This window comes from Felis catus, chromosome D3 (assembly GCF_018350175.1).
Source record: "Felis catus isolate Fca126 chromosome D3, F.catus_Fca126_mat1.0, whole genome shotgun sequence".
Lineage (NCBI taxonomy): Eukaryota > Metazoa > Chordata > Mammalia > Carnivora > Felidae > Felis > Felis catus.
In genome coordinates, this window is record NC_058379.1 from 17,343,990 (window position 1) to 17,360,400 (window position 16,411).

General features: G+C 55.6%; 1 protein-coding gene across 7 annotated transcripts in view; it reads left to right on the forward strand.

Annotated features, from left to right (window-relative positions):
• The first annotated feature begins 2,350 nt into the window (after positions 1-2,350).
• WSCD2 (WSC domain containing 2) overlaps positions 2,351-16,411 on the forward strand; it is a 116,682-nt gene continuing 102,621 nt past the window's right edge. For 2 of the 7 annotated variants that reach the window (XM_019814635.3, XM_045041186.1), the window contains exon 1: positions 2,351-2,745. The gene's annotated coding sequence lies outside the window, so the exon portion shown is untranslated. Of the gene's footprint in view, positions 2,746-4,661; positions 4,771-16,411 lie in introns of those variants that run through there. The other 5 variants (XM_045041181.1, XM_003994869.6, XM_045041187.1 and 2 more) reach the window with 4 other exon arrangements.

The window sequence follows — 16,411 nt, forward strand, 5'->3', positions numbered from 1 at the left end:
GGGCAGGGGCCAGAAGAGCTGGGGTCTGATCGAAACTCTGCCATGAGCTGGCCGTGCATCCTTGGACAGAGGATTTCATCGCCCCGGGCCTCAGCTTCCTCCTCTCTAAATGGACTAATTCCGATCCCTATCACCTGAGGTGCTTGTGAAGCATTAGTGGGAATTGTGCCGGTCACTTAGGAAGGACTCAACAGTTGTTGGCAACAGTTGCTGTGAATTGGGCGTCTGCTGGTCTTTATGTCACGTAATCCTCACAACGACTCCAGGGGGTCGGTGTTCCGTCCCAGGTTGTAGACAGGAACCAGAGGCTCTGAGAGTTGACAGCTGCTCAGGACAGAGGCCAGATGTGAATGTAGGTCGCCTGCACTTTTAAGACCCTGTCCTGCCTCTGTCCCTCTGGGGCTGGCCGGGTGGGAATGCTTTGCTCCAGATGGGGTTGGGCAGGCTAGGAGGTGTGTGTGACCTCAGAAGTGTCAGCACCCCAGGCAAATGAGTGAATTGGATTTCTAAGAGGGAGGCACAGGAACAGTGGGAGAATGGAAGGTGTCAGAGCAGGGTTTGTCCAGTGGTAACTGGGTCCGATGCCCCAATCTCCGGCCTGGTAGGCTTTCTTTTCTTTGTTAAAAAAATATTTATTTATTATTTATTTATTGAGAGAGAGAGAGAGAGAGAGAGAGAGAGAGAGAGAGAATGAGTGGGGAGGGGCAGAGAGAGAGAGAGAGAGAGAGAAAGAGAGAGAGAATCCCAAGCAGGCTCCAATGCCATCAGCTCGGAGCCCAATTCCGGGTCCAAACTCACGAACCTGGAGGTCACGACCCGAGCCGAAACCAAGAGTCAGGAGCTCCACCGACTGAGCCACCCAGGTGCCCCCCTGGTAGGCTTTTTACTGGAGCAGCAGGGTAATTGCATCTGGAGTTGTTGGGGTTGGGGGAAATGGGGGGGGGGTACAGCCTTAGCAAAGGGTTCATGAGTTGCCCTCCCCATCCCCTGATGCAGAATGGTGTCCATGGGATGATTGCCTTTGCGCCAACCGCCTTTGCGTGCAGGTATAGAAAGCAAGATCCGAGGAGCTCCATCAAGATCTTACTAATCATTACCTCTGGATGGTGGGAATAGAGTTGACTTCCTTTCCTTCATGTGATTTGCTATTTTCTGAAATACTTACATCAGCCAAGAATTAATTTTCTAATTGGGAAAAAATGTGCTCTGATTAAAGTGATGCAGCTGCTAATTCTTGCTGCCATTCCCAACAAACAGTAGGCCATGGTAGGGCTTCCCCTTCAGTCCCAGGCTTCACAAGATACTGGTTTTGGAGTCAGAAGGTCCAGGGACCAGCTCTGACACCTTCTCCCCGAGCTAACTCGGGTGAACTTCTTAACCCCCCTGGGGGGGGGGGTCAAATCTCTCATCTGAAAAACTGGATTTGGAACTAGCTTCCTCCTAGGGCGGTTTCCATGACTTAAGGCGATGATGTATTTGAAACCACATTGGCCAGGTGCTTGGCATTTAGGAGGCTCTCTCTCCATGGTGGTTCTCAGGACAGCAGCTCCCTTCCGGGAGATTCGCTGGAGTTCCTTTGAAGGTGGGCAGTATCTCTATCACTCCCACTTTACAGAGGACGATCCAGAGGCTCAGAGGGGTGCTGAGACCCAGGGTCACAGAGCTCAGAAGGAATCTTCTGCCACAGGCTCAGAGAGGGTAAGTGATCAGCTCGAGGGCACACAGCGTCAGCCTACTTCCTGTAAAAACAAGAGACGAAGTACCAACGGACCCAACTGCGCTTTGTGGCAGTTGCTATTTGCAAGGTAACCTGCGAAGCCTCCTGAACGCAGCAGCAGCAGCAGGAGCAAACCCTCTGCCAGCTATTCGGCGCTTCCTCAATGCCAGCAGCTTGGCCCTTCGCCTCATCGGCTCCGTTAATTCTCCAAACCACCCCGGAAGCGGGTCTGCGAGCCCATTTTACAGGCGGGCAGACCGAGGCCGGGAGGCCTGGCGGCCGCGGGAAGACCGGGTGGCACGCAAGGAGTTAAGCGGCGGCGGTGCTGTGGCTCCGCGCGAGGAGCGCGCCCGGTCGAGGCGCGCTGCTGGCGGCGGCGGCGGCGGCGGCGGCGGTGGCGGCGGCGGCGCGGGGAGCTCGGGCCGGAGACGGGAAGTCCGGGCGGCGAGCGAGGCAGCGCGCGAGGCGGCGAGCGGGAGGCGAGGCGGCCGGAGCCCCGCGCCCAGCCGCCGCCCGCGCCCGGCGCGCTCCGGGCTCGCCCTCCCCGGGCCGGGTGCCCGCGTGGGGCCTCGTCGCGGCGCGGGGCGCCCGCAGTGCCGCCCGCCCGCCCGCCCGCCCGGGCGCCAGGCTCGCGGGAGCCCGGCTTCCACTTCGCGCCGCCGCCCGCCCGCCTCCCCGGCTCGCCGGCTGGCGTCGCCACCGCCTCCTCGTCCCCCGGCCGCCGCTGTCGCCGCTGCTGCAATCCAGGACGCACACTCTTCCACTTTCCCGCTGGCGGCGCGCAGGACGCCCCTCGCGCCGGCCCCGGAGAGCTAGCCCCCCCCCCGCCCCCCGGGGCCCCGGCCGGAGCGGGCTCGGCGGCCAGCGAGGAAATCCGGACTCGGCTTTCCCTGATGCCACTGCAGCAGCTGGCAGCCGGGAAGGCGCCCACGGAGCGGGCGCGCCGAGCGGGACGCGCGAGCCGCGGAGGGAGACCCCGGCGCCTGCTGGGCTCCGCTGGCAGAGTTTGCAAGTGGCCGCGACCCCAGGTAAGGGCTGAGGCGCCCCGACCGGGCGGGAGGGCTCCGGAGGGGAGCGGGGCGCCGAGCTGCTGCGAAACGATTCCTGCTGCCCCCAGACCGGGCTTCCAGGTCCAGCCGCTTCCCCGCAGGCTGGGGGCTCGGCGCCCGGAGTCAGGTGTGTAGGGAAAAAGCCGAGCGAGTGGTGACAACCCAGCGTTGGTAAATGACAAACTTTCTCTCCTCTGGCAGAGGGTGGGACATTCCGGCTCATCCGGGCGGCCTTCCTGCGGGCATCCCAATGGGTCCCCAAAGGCAGGCAGGCAGGCAGGCACTCGAGGCTTCTCAGGCTCAGCTGGGCCACGGGGAAGGCGGTGGGCCCCTTTAATTTAATTCGCGAATTAGCCCCCTTTCTCGGCCAGTTCAGAGTTCCGAGGGAGAAGGAGCTGGTCATGTTTCCAGTTTGGCTTTACGAGGTGCTCGTTGCGGTGATGGCTGGGGTGCATGCGGTTTCCTGGCGTCTGGAGCCGGCATCCAGCGCTGCCCAGGGGACGGGCTTTGTGTGAGTGCTTTGCAGGCTTGCTTCTGTCCATTCCTGCCCTGTGTGTGTCAGGAGGCGAGGAGAGGACTGGGGACGGGGGACCCACGCAGTCAGAAGCCCACGGCCCCAAGTGTCATCCCAGGAAGGAACTCATCTCCTTGGCGGACACACTAGGAGAGGTGGGGATCACCTCCCATTAACTGCAGCTCCTTAGATGAGCAAAAGACTTGGCGGAAGTTACCTGGGCCGCTCAATGAGACCGTTCAGAGCCTGGGGAGGGACCAACTTTGTGTGGAAAAGGGGCTGGAATGGACAGCTGGGTAGAGGCTCCTGGCATCGTCATCTGTGGCTCTGGGGAAGTGGGTAGTCCCCCCGCAATCTAGATCCCTCGAGGCTCTGCCGAGCCCGGCACATAGCTCATGAGTTCGGCCAGATTATTCTTCCTCCTAACGAGAAGCATGGTCTACAGAGGCCACCTGGTCTCTGAGGATCATTTTGGAGCCACCCCAGTGGTCCCAGCCTTCTAGATGCATCGTGCTTCTTAGCCGGGGCTACAGCCTAGGGCTCGGGTCATCTCGATGGACTGGTTGGTCGGTAAGGCAGGTAGTAGAAGTGCTTCTGACTGTGACCTGAAGGGTGGAAATAGTTCGCTGGTCCTGCTTGGGCTGGGCCTCTGCCTCCGGGGAATGGCATCGCTGTGCGATTCTGGGACTGTTCTTGAGGTAGGGGTCTCAGGACCTTCTGTTCTTGCTTAGGATTCTGACCTGGGACCCTGCTAGGAGCTGCCTCCCTGGGCTGCGGAGACCTGAGGTCGGAGGCTGGTGCTCGCTGGCCCAGGGCAGCCTGGTCTGTGGGTCAGAAGACGGAGCTGCCAGACTGCAGTCAGTTTGCTGTGTGACTTTGGGCAAATCGCTAGACTTCCCTGGGCTCCGGTTGCCGCCTCTGCAAGATGGAGAGATTTCACGTGTCCTCGGAGGTCCTAGTGCAGACACTCTTCGGCCCTGAGCGCTCGTCAGGGATGAGGTTTTCAAAACCGCGTAACGTAGTTCGGTGTGTAAGAGGCGTCTGAGTGCGTCCAGTCGCTTCGCCCTCCGAACCTCGGCCGTCTCTGTACGGCGGGGAGTTCCCTGTTCCTGTTAGGAAGGGTGTGGGTGGGGGACCGACATGGTGCGTGGAAAGTGCTTACTGTAGAGTCTGGTGAGGACTGGGGCTCCACGGACACGGGCAGGCAGCAGCAGGGCTGTCTCTTTTCGGGTCTCGTGTGTGAGCACGCGGGTGCCGTTTTCCCCCGTGGAGGCTGTCCCCGTCCCACCTGAGCGCCAGGTGATGGCGACTGGGGGGGGGGGGGCAGGGCCCTTGTTCTCTCCAATCAGCTGACACCTGCAATCCCCACCCCCTTACTGCTTCCTCATAAGAGCTCCGCTGGGCCAGCAGCTCCTAGAGGGGAGCTCGGGGAGGTCTGGGAGGGATGCCTGCACCCAGCTGCTGCGTCGCCATGACGACAGAAGGTGGAGGTAAGCTGTCTCCATGGCTTCAACTTTGCGGCTGTGTAGGGACCCGGGGCCAGGAAGTTCAGGGGGTCTGGATGTCAGGCACCCGGTCTGTTGAGGCTGTTGGAACAGGCGAAGCTGCTGTTCCCTACAGGAACAGCTGCGCCAGGGAAAGTGCTGTGTGTGCGTGGGGGGTGGGGGGGTGGGGGTGGGGGGTAAGGGAGAAGGGTTTCTGAGATTGCCGAGAAAGGCAGTAGATGGGTCAGTCTTCTTTCTCTCTGAGTTGGTTCCGAGGCTTGGGACATCTGTGTCCTTCCCCACGCTAGGGCTCCCCTGGGTCCATGCTCAGCCCGCTGGTGGGGAAGGCAGACCTCACCTCGGCCGCCCCGGAGTGAGTTCGTGGGCGTGCGGTAGGGACTCGGGCAGAGGCCGTTCTGCGGGGAGCTCGCTCAGTCCGTGGCCTTGACTTTTAGGACTCTAATGAGCACTTTGTTTTCTTGGCGGAGTAGGACGTGGGTGTGTGTGTGTCGATGCCGTGTGTGAGCACGTGTGTAAACGAGTGCGTTCTCACGCAGGTTTGTGCACATGGGCTCACGGGAGTCTGACTTACGTAGAAACCTTACGTGTGTGTGCGCACGTGAATAGTGTCAGGCTGGGTGCGTACTTGTGAGATTGCGTGTCCGTGGATTTACGAGTGTGTGTGTGTGTGTGTGTGTGCACGTGCCTGCGAGGGAACGGGTGCCTGCGTGAGTCAGAGCAGGCGTGGGTGTGTGTGCACACTTGGGAGCGTGCAGCCGTTGGGTGTATGCGCGTTGGACGTGTGTCTGTGACCGGGCAGGTGCCCGGCCGCTCGGCTGCACACGCGGGTCTGGCGGGTCTGTGTGGCGATGCGTGTGTCGGAGAGGCCAGGCGGGTCTGCTTGGGTGCGACGTGTTTTAGCAGCTGTGCGAGCTGCCTGCACCTGTGTGTGGGGGCGTTTGTGAGCGCCTGCACGCGTGTGCAAGGATGTGGTGTGGACTTGTGGTACGCGCCTAGAGCCTGCACGTCTTCCAGCATGCCTTTGTGTCTGTGCACATGTGTATACAGCGTTGCACATTTGCCCGACTCTGTGTACGTGTGTGGACCTGGTTGTTGGGGTGCAACCTCTGTGAGCTCGTCTGTGTCTGTGTGTGTTTCTGTGGGTGTCTGCCTGTGTGTGTGGCAGGGTAAACTTTTTGTGCATCCCCGTGTGTATATGCGTGTTTCTCTGAGGGCGTGTGTGCCTGTGTGTGGCATTGCACGCTTGATTGTATCTCTGCGTGTACGTGTGTGTTTCTGAGGGTCGGTACTGGTGTGTTTGTTGCAGTGTCCATTTGAGCATGTGTCCGTGTGCAGGTGTCTCTGAACGTGTGTTTGGGGGGTTGCGGTGTACCTTTTGCACACATCTGCTGTGTATGAGTGAGTTTCTGAGTGTGTGTGTGCCTGGGGTGTATTTTCCTGTCTGTGGGGGTGGTAGGATTTCTCCATGTATAGAGTGTGTGTGTGTGTGTGTGTGTGTGTGTGTGTGTGTGTGTGTGTGTTCTGAGCATGTGCATCTCTGTAGGTATGTCTGAGTGTCCACGAGGGTGCGTGGGGGGGGGGGTGTAAGCACTACCAAGAGCTTCTCAACAGAAAACATCTCTGAACCTTTGAAACTGCCCTTTGTGGGCTCCTGGGGGGCTCAGTCGGTTGAGCGTCCGACTTAGGCTCAGGTCATGATCTCACGGTCTGTGAGTTCGAGCCCCGCGTTGGGCTCTGGGCCAACAGCTCGGAGCCTGGAGCCCGCTTCCGATTCTGTGTCTCTCTCTCTCTCTCTGCCCCTCCCCCGCTCACGCTCTGTCTCTCAAAAAGAAATAAAACAGTAAAAAAACAATAAAACCACTCTTCGCCCTGCCCCCCCCCCCCCCCAGGTTGGGACCGTGTTGTGCTGTGCACCCACCAGGTGTTGCTTCTGTGCCAGCTCCGAGCAGGTTGTCGTGACGTTGTGTGTGCAGTTTTTCAAGTGCCTCTGCTCTGAAGTCCCTGTACCGCTGCCCCCCACCCCCCCCGCCCTGGCACCTCGGGTCTCTCTCACCCAAAGCCCGCGCTCAGGACGGTTGCTGAAAAACTCACAGATGTTAAGAGCGCAGGTATAATTTTAGGCAGAAGGTCTGAAAATAGGCAGCCTAGGATGCACTGAACGTCTCGACAGCAGTGTTTCTAATTAGGAGCAACTTGTTTTCCTTAAATAAACAAATCAAGTGAGGAAAGAAATTGCCTGAGATTAATGGCTCCCCGGAGCAGGTCCAGATGTTGGGAAGATGGGGATGGGGTCCCTGAGGACTGCAAGTGTTGAGCGCTTGGGGTCTCTTCCAGATTTTGACCACATGCTGATAGGCAGGGGCAGGACAGGAAGCTGGTGAGGAGGGCAGGGCTGGTGTCGGGCCCCCTTTCCGAGCTTTGGCTGGTGTTTGGTTTTTGGGGTATAGAAACATCACTGGCCTGTACCCCTGCCCTCAGCTGTGAGGCTCTGCCATTTTTCTCCCTCAGGGTGCTCCTTCACTTTGGGTTTGGCCACGTGACTGACTTTGGTCATTAGCGGGAGGTGGACGTGACTGTGGGTCCGTTCCAAGCTTAGGTCTCGAGGGGCCTTGTGCGTTTCTGCCATGGCTAAGGGAAGAGCTCCCCCAAGGCCGCTGGTGCCCCTCAGCCTGGCCCCAGAATGAACACAAGTCCAACCACCCTGAGCCCAAACCTCAATAAAGAGCCTAGCTCAGCCAGGCTCCTTCCTGCTGGCCACAAGCAGGTTAGCGAGGTCAATGCTCCTTATTGTGCGTTCCTGGGGTTTTATGGTTGTTTGTTACGCACCATTACTGTGGTTGTAGCTAACCGATGCAGTTACCAGCAGTCTGTATTTCCAACTGTTTCGCTGCGTCATGAATACCTGTACTTCTGACCGTGGATATCCCCCTTCCTACCTTGCTTTCCGCTCGTCTCCACCTCAGCGGTGATAAGGATGATGATGCATGATGTTTTGGGAAGTGCTGACCAGACATCATGCCCCAATGCCCTGGGAGGTAGTTTTCTGTTACTGTCTTCTCCTGTAATCTACCACAGATTGCCCCATCTCACAGCCCAGAAGAGGCATCCCGGGAATTTGCACCCAGATCTCTGATGTCATAGACCATTTTTTCAAAAATCTTTTTCATGCGTATTTCTTTATTTTGAGACGGAGCGAGAGCGCAAGCAGGGGAGGGGCAGAGACACAGGGAAAGAGAGAGTCCTAAGCAGGCTCTGTGCTGTCAGTGCAGGGCCCGATGCCTGGCTTGATCTTGTGAACCATGAGGTCATGACCGGAGCTGACATTCAGAGCAGATCGCTTAAGTGACCAAGCCAAGCAGGCGCCCCCTGAGACACGTGTTTAAAGACGATGATGTCATAGTGCCTCCCCAGTGCCCGCAGGCATTTTCGGCAGGTCTGACGGCATGGTATACATTTGGCCTTTTCCGTTTAATGCACCTGGAGGTTGGATAGACAGGAATGAATCATGTCATCGAAGTGGGAAGGGTCTGTCTAGATCGAGGAATGATTTTTTCATTCATTCATTCATTCATTCATTCATTCATTCCCACATTCATTCACTCAGCATCAGTGATTGCTGATAATCCGTATTGGCTCAGAATCTTACAACTGTCCTGTTCTGTGCTGGGCACAGAAGATACAGAGGTGAGAGACCCCAGTTCTGTCCTCAGGCGCCTACAGTTTGGAGAGGAAGAAGGAGGCAGAAGAGACTGGGATCCAGCCTAGTCTTGACCTCTTCCTGGGAGCAGCTTCAGCCCTCCCGTCTGGCTGTTGAAAAATCAAAGGTCGTCATGTTGACTAAGTCCTTCACACTGTGCTTGGCGCGTGGAAAACCCCTATAAACGGTATCTTTTCCTCCTCATGTTCTTTCTCCTCCTCTTCTTTTTTATGGAGGAGACAGTTGAATGTCATAACCAGAGCAATGCCGAGGTAGCCGAAACCAGGGGTCACGGGTAATAACCGTCTTTGTCTGAAACTGTGAGGTATTTCAGGAGGCGGGATTTAGTGCCCAAACCAGAAGGATCCCATGCAAACCAGGAAAAGCTACTTACCTTAGTCCCAGAGGAGGCGTTGGACCCCACTTGGAACGATTTAGAACAGAGCTTGGTAAACACAGGCCAACTCCAATCCACAGACTGCTTTTATAAATAAAGTTTTATTGGGGCACAGGTGAGCCATTCATTAATACATTGTCTATAACTGCTTTCCGGCGATAACTGCCAAGTTGAGTAGTTGTGACAGAGTCCATATGGCTTGCACAGCCTGAGATATTTAGTATCAGATCCTTACAGGAAAAAAAATTGCCGACCTCCGAGCTAAAAAGCCCAGCCAGGGTCCTGGGCGTCAGCCAGGAGTGGGGAGGCAAGAAGTCAGTGCACTTGGCTGAATCACTGTGGATCAGGTGGTACATGGGGCTTGCCTCCAGGGGCTCAGGAAGAGGGTAGCAACTCCAGAGGTTTATGAGCTTGGAGAATTCTTAGATGGGGAGATGTAGACCCAGAGAAGGGAAGACACTCCAGGGCCATCCAGCCAGTGGGAAGCAGTGACTAGGGTCTTAATACCTGGCGACTGGAGTATAGCTGGGTGCTCTTCTCACCTCCAGCTCCAACAGATGCATCCTGGAGTCCTAGGCGGCAGGAGGGCCCGGCCCCGTGTGCTTCTCACGTCCAGGTGTTCAAGTTTCTAGTGCAGCTCCCAGGTATATTGTTAAGGTTGCTGATTCCTTTAAATTCTCTGTGTAGCCCCGAGAGCGCAGGTGACGAGAAGGGCCTCCGGATGGGAAGTGAAGGATCTGGGTGCCCACTCTGCCACCCTTTGACTTTGTGGCCTTGAGCAAGTCTCTTCCCCTTTCTGGGCCTCGGGTTTTCCATCTGGAGAATGGGAGAGGAATGATAACGTAATTGCTAAGGACTTTACCAGTAAGCCCTTTGATGGTCCCATTTTCTTTCTCGTAGGCGGCATAGCCCCAGAGTCTTAAGATCTGTGCCTCTGCTCCAGGGTTGTCCTGCAGGATCCTGTTCTGCGGACCCTCCTGAGGATGAGAATAATGATGGTGATGCTAATGGGAATCATTCTCCTGGCCTCCGTTTGTAGGGTGAATCAGAGCTTCACTGCTGTTCTCTGACTGAGTCCTTGGTGACAGTCAGTCCTGTGAGTTAAAGGACCCCTGTCTCTTCAGGCGAGAACACGGAGGCTCAGAGAGGTTCGTTCGCTTAGCAGGGTCACACAGCCAGTAAGGGGCAGAGCTGGGGTTTGAGCCCAGGTCTGACTGACCCCAAAACCTGTGTGCCCGGCCTCTCCTGTGTCCCCCCTCTGCTGTGTGGCCACTGGCTTTCCCAGGTGGAGGCGATGAGCTATTTCAGGAACCCCTCAGAGGCAGGCCGCCTTCTCTTCCCTGTGATTTATTAACGTAGGCGTGTCACGAGCCAGACCGGGCTCCGTTCTCACAGGCCTGATGATGGCCAGCGCAGGTCTGTGGGCAAGGCTGCGGTCTGGGTGGGAGTGAGTGACCGTGCGTGGCCAGAGGGTCCCCCCCCCCAACTCAGGACACTGAAGGGCAGGTGACTCACATGGACCTGAGGTGCTAGGACTGTGTGCATTGGCAGATTCACAGCCCCTGGACCTCCAGGAAGCTGGGGCCACACGACGTTTGCCATGATGAACCACGTAGTTTCTGGAGACGGCAGACCATTCGTGTTTCTCCTTCTCTTAGATTGTCCCGAAGGTGAGCCCTACTGTGCCGGGATGGCCCTGATGTCTCCCTGCGCAAGGTGTCCATTGACGAGCGAATGGCCTGGGTTCTTTGTCGTTTGAATGCCCATCCTGTGGGACAGAGAGAAAATCCAGAACCTCTGGAACCATCGGACTTGCTTTCATTCTCATAAAGCTTTTAAGCATAACACTGTAATGACTGCGGCCGTATTTCCTGGAAACTCTGCTATATAAAAAAATAGAACAAGAAAGGCATCCCATTCAATTGCCACAGTGTCTCTATCAGGAAAGAGCCAGCATTTCTCGCTCAGAGACTATTTACTCATACTTTGCACACCATTCTGATGAGCTCGGTGACCTGATTTCCCAGACTTGTAGCCTCTAGAGGGAGCAGATTGGACATGTGTGGGTGGGTAGAGAAAACATGGTGACCGCAGCCAGGAGTGACAGCTGGCAGCCTGAGAACAAGGTACAGATGAAGAGATTATAAAAAATGAGCATGAAGGGGCGCCAGGGTGGCTTGGTCGGTTAAGCATCCGACTTGGGCTCAGGTCATGATCTCGCGGTTTGTGAGATCGAGCCTCGCGTCAGGCTCGCTGCTGTCAGCCCAGAGCCTGGAACCCGCTTGGAATCCTCTGTCCCCTTCTGTCCTCTTCTCTCCCGCTCAGTGTCACACCGTGTGCCCTGTCGGAGAACAGCAAAGGTGCTGGCTTCTGTGATGGCGTTAAGGACCAGTGAGCCCCATTCGGTTGGCAGAGCGAAGGGTGAAGCATCATTCATTGTATAAAATACTTCAGTCCCCGTGGTTAACTGATACATGTTTCTGTGTACGATGCTTCAGGTGTCTGAAAATTCTCTGAGACGGAACTCGTTTCTTACGGTGTTGAGTGAGTGACATCTTCCCGCACCTAGAAGAGTATCTGGCCCGTGGTGGGAGCTCAGGAAATAAACACTCTTTGAAACACCCAGGCAAATCTGGGTGTTCCAGTGCCGGTCTCTTCACAACAGCCAGTGAGCGGTTCCATCTCTGGCCTCAGTGTTCTCATCTGTAAAAGGGGGGTGGGGGGGGTGGTGTGCAGCTGCAAACGGGCTAACGCTGCTGCTGAAAACCCAGAGCACCTCTGTCTGTGCCCGGCGTCCGACTTGGGACGTTTGCTTCCGTCGCGTGTATCTCATTCGGGAGCCAGCCGCCTGCAGAAAGCAGGCTGGCGGGGGCACTACGAGGCGGGGTTCTGGCTGTCCGCTGGTTCGCGGGCAGAAAGGCCCTCCAGCACAAGACACCGGGTTGGAGTTGGGTGATGAGCCAGCCTAGTCGATGCCACGGCCCCAGAGAAGGACAGCAGCACCTTCTACACCCGTGTCCAGTGGCCTGCCTCACTCCGGTCTGATTTTGGAGCAGGGACCAAGACCTTGGTCTGCACGGTTGAACAGGCTTGCGTTCGGTTCTCAGCTCTGCCACTTAACCCGCTGGGCGATCTTTGGCAAGTTGCTAGAGCGCACCACCGTGCCTCCGTCTCCCCATCTTTGAAATGGGAACGATCCTGCCCGCTGGGATGAGTTGTTACGGGGATCCGGCGAGATCACGCCCGGTGGCCAGTAAGTACACGGTGTGATCACCTAAGCCAGAAAGACAAGTCGTTTGCTCACGTGGGCGTAGCTTAGGTGTCTCCTGGCATTAAAGTATCCCTGGGCCTCTGTTCAGGACCCGTGGGGGAAAGGAGGCCGCCATTGGCTGCATCTTCCTGAGACCAGCTGGGGCATCGCCTGGAAGTTTCTCTCTTTGAACTTGAGCATCCTCTTCCATTCGAAGGCACATTTGGGCATCCGTTCATTTATGCGGCGTTCCTTTATTGGGTGCCTACCTCATACGAGAGCTTCCCGGTTCCGTGCTAAGCCCTGGAAGGTGACTCCAGCTGGCAAACCATCCAACAACAACGAATCTAGCAAGGCACAGGCTAGAGGGGCAGAACCGGGACTCGAACGCGGATTCAACCCTAGAGCCCCTAGTCTTTCTCAGCCTGGTCTCCTGCCTCGGGCGCCATGCACACCCAAAGGCGGACATGCGAGCAGTTTTTGAGACAAGCTGGGAGAACATGGGTCGGGGCTGTGGACGCGGGAAAGGGAAGTCCTGGTGTTGAGAGAATCCGTGGCATGCCGACCCCCGGCGGGGTTCACCCGTTTGTTTGCTCTACAAGTTTTTAGTTGAGCACTTGCTGTATGCAAGCCCTGCGAAGACTGTGGAGACAAAAACAAGACGCTGTCCTGCATATGGTTACAACTCAAAGTAACTGTCAGGAAGCAAGGTGCCTGGCACCGGGAAGGCACAGATGAGGGCCTTTGAAAGGAAGGCTGCCTTGAGAAAGAGAAAAATGAGCTGGGATCCGAAGGCTGAGCAGGATTAACCAGGCGAAGGATGGGAAGACAGAGGAAGCAGCATGTGCAAAGGTCCTGGGGTAGGAAGGAGAGTGGCGTGAACCAGGGACATGGACGCCGGGGCTTTTAGGGTGGGGAGGAGCTGGTACACAATGAAAGTGGACAATTCTCAGGGTCTTGTGGACTGCGTATGTGTTTTGTCCTTTATCCTTCTAGCAGTGGAGAGCCTTGTAAAGATTTTAAGCGCAGAGTGTGAAACGATTCCATTAAATCCTGGTCAGAGCCGCAAGAAAAACCCCACACCCCCCTGTGAGGTGGGAGCCCATTGAAATCCCAACAAAGAGGGAGCTGAGCGGACAGCAGTGATTTCAGGATTTCAGCCTCATTATGCAAAACACACAGCCTTCTAAGGGAGAGGTGAGCTTCGGAAAAAAGAGTCAACAAATTAGTTTTTTAATCTGCTTTAAGTTGCAGAGATGCCCCGTCTTCCTTCCATTGTCACCTGATGGCCTATAGGCTATTTTAGCTTTTATTAGAGAATTTGTTTTTTTTTTTTTTTTTAATTAAAGGAGTTTTTTCTTTTTGAAAAACAGATCCCAGCCGTGTCTCGATAAGAGAGCATTAAAAATGGCACTGGGGAAATGCCACGGGAAGCTTGGATTTTCCTCCATATGGCATCTGAACTGATTTAAATAATAATTATATATTTCATCATGCTGCCACCGCCCCTCCCTTCCTGGCCTTCCCGACACACCACAGTTTTCCCAGCAGCTCTGCGCATACACTGTCCCTAAAATCCTCAACTCGGGGCTCCGAGCGGCGCGGGGATGGCCGTAAGAGACCCGTGAGATTTCTGACCTAAGTGCTTTAGGTTTAGGGCAAAATCTTGCTCAGATTCATTGTTAGCAGTTCACAGCTGTGTGGCCTTGGGTAATTTACGTCAATCCCCTTAGCCTGCCGTTGGTCACTCAGGTAAAATGGAAATGACGTTAGTGTTTATACTTACCAGGATTCTTTTGGTCGTAAGAGACAGAAGATTCAACTGAAACGTCACTACATTCTTATCCTGAGGCACGCAAGGGAACATCTGGGCTCGTGGAACTAGCAGGTTAGCTTCAGGTGTGGCTGGGTCCAGGGGCTCAACTGTGTTACAGCTCTCTCGCTCGCTCTCTCTCTCTCTCTCTCTCTCTTCCTCCTCCCTCCCTCACGGTTTTTTGGCTCTCCTTTTCTCTGTGTGCGCTTCCTACCGAGGCAGGCTCTGGCTGTCTTCTGGGCACAAATGCCCATCAGTGTCTCCATGTTCACATGGTGCCAGCTGCAAGCCCGGTTCCAGCAAGTGCTGGAACTGAGCCCTGGGGCCTCCTGGGGCCAGTCGCCATGGCCAAAGAAACAGAGACACGTAAGTTGGCCCCCAATCTAAGTCACGTGACCCCTGGAGCCTTGTGGGGGTGGGGCGGATACTCTTGGCTGCTTCCTAAGCCACAAAGACCAACAGGGGGAGAGGGATGGGTCCCCAAAGGGAAATCGGGACCCGGGGAACCGAAGAAGGGGAAGTGAATGCTGGGCAGACTAAAATGACTTCTTGGTAGGCCGTCTGCTTGTCACCAGTTGCTGGGGCGCTGAAGTGAGTTCAAGCACGCGAGGTCCTCGGTATGTGCTGACTCGCGTTAGTATTGCCATGGCGATGATTGCCACCGGCACGGGATTCTAGAAGCTGTGGGGTGGGGGCCGTGGGGGCGCTCTGCAAGTAGTTAGGGTGATGGGGACACCCCTGCCCAGGAGACTCGGCCTGGACGTCCCCTTGACTGCTGCGAGCCTTGGACCTGTCCCTTCCCTTCCAGCTCTGAAAGCCACTGTCCATAACAGGTTCCCCTCTTGTGTCACTTGACCAGCCAAAAGCTGTGATGGCTCAGGGGAGGTGGGGAGGGGTCGCATATGCAGACCCTTTCAGGGGCGGGCGGGTCCCAGGGGAAGGAGACAGAGCAGAGGGACAGTAGTGAAGCAGAGACCAGCTGCCTCGTCCTCAGAGGCTCTTGCTTCTAGTCCCAGCCCACCGTCGCAGGGGAGTGCGGAGCCCTGGGTGGCCACCTGTCTCCACTGTTTTTTCCAGGAGAATTCCAAGGTTTGTGTTTGTTTAAGTTTGTTTGTTTACTCTTTGAGGGAGAGAGAGAGCAGAGGAGGGGCAGAGAGAGAGAGAGAGAGAGAGAGAGAGAGAGGGAGAGAGAGAATCCCAAGCAGGCTCCACACTGTCAGCGCAGAGCCCGATGTGGGGCTTGAACCCATGAACCGTGAGGTCATGACCCGAGCCAAAATCAAGAGTCGGATGCTTTACCGACTGAGCCACCCAGGCGCCCAGAGGATTCCGAGGCTTTACGCAAAATTCACCCAGTTGTAAATGTTGGCCACCAAATTCAGATGTTTTTATTTTATTTTATTTTTTGGTTTTTTTTTTTAAACATAATTTTCATGTTTATTAGTATATGCAAACAAAGAAGCTTCCTGCCCCCCCCCCCCCCACCATCCCTCCTCACACTAAGGAAGCAGCAGAGGGGCGCTTGGGTGGCTCAGTCGGTTAAGCATCTGACTTCGGCTCAGGTCATGATCTTGCAGTTCGTGAGTTCGAGCCCTGTGTCTGACTCTGTGCTGACAGCTCAGAGCCTGGAGCCTGCTTCGGATTCTGTGTCTCCCCCGCTTGTGCTCTGTCTCTCAGAAATATATAAACATTTAAAAAAATTTAAAAAAAAAAAAGCACAGTTACTGTCCTAGATTTTAAAATGCTACTTGTGAAGTTATTAGAAACATACAAGTTTTTAGTCAAATTCATGGTCCCTTCATATAGTAGGAAATACTGATTGTAACACACAGGACAGACCAAACAAGCATGTCCGTGGGTGTATTTGGACCAGTGCTGTAAAGTCAGGTGTCCCCAGCGAAGGGGACACGGAGCCTGTCCTGCCTGAATCGTAGAGAGCTTGTGTTGTGGATGACCTCAGAAGACACACCCGGCTCAGTGTTCTGGAAACCGGGGTCATGCACGTTCAGCATCCTCTTGGATGGTCACAGGGGGACCTTTACACTGTGAGCTGTACCGTTTGTAACAGGCTCTGTGGATGGAATTCTGTGAGAACAACTGCTTAGACGCGGTTCATTTTGCTGCTTGAGATTATTAGTGTTCTCTCTGATTTCCTGCTTCACACTGTTGAGTTCCTGGTATAAACCTTCCCCTGCAGAGGCTGAGAAGGTAATTCAACCGCCGTCCCTCCAGGTGAGGGAGGATTCAATCCTGGCTCCCACTCTCTGCTGTGTGACTGAGGGCAGGTCACTTTGCCTCTCTGAGTCTCTGTGTGCTCTTCGGTGACGGGGATCCTCGGAGCTCCTGCCTCCTGAGGAGGGGTCAGGCGCAGAGTAGGTACTCAGCAAAGCTCAGCTTCTCCTGGGAGCTGGTCCTGCTCCTTCTGCATTAGTTTGCATGTACTAATAAACATACTGCATATACTACATA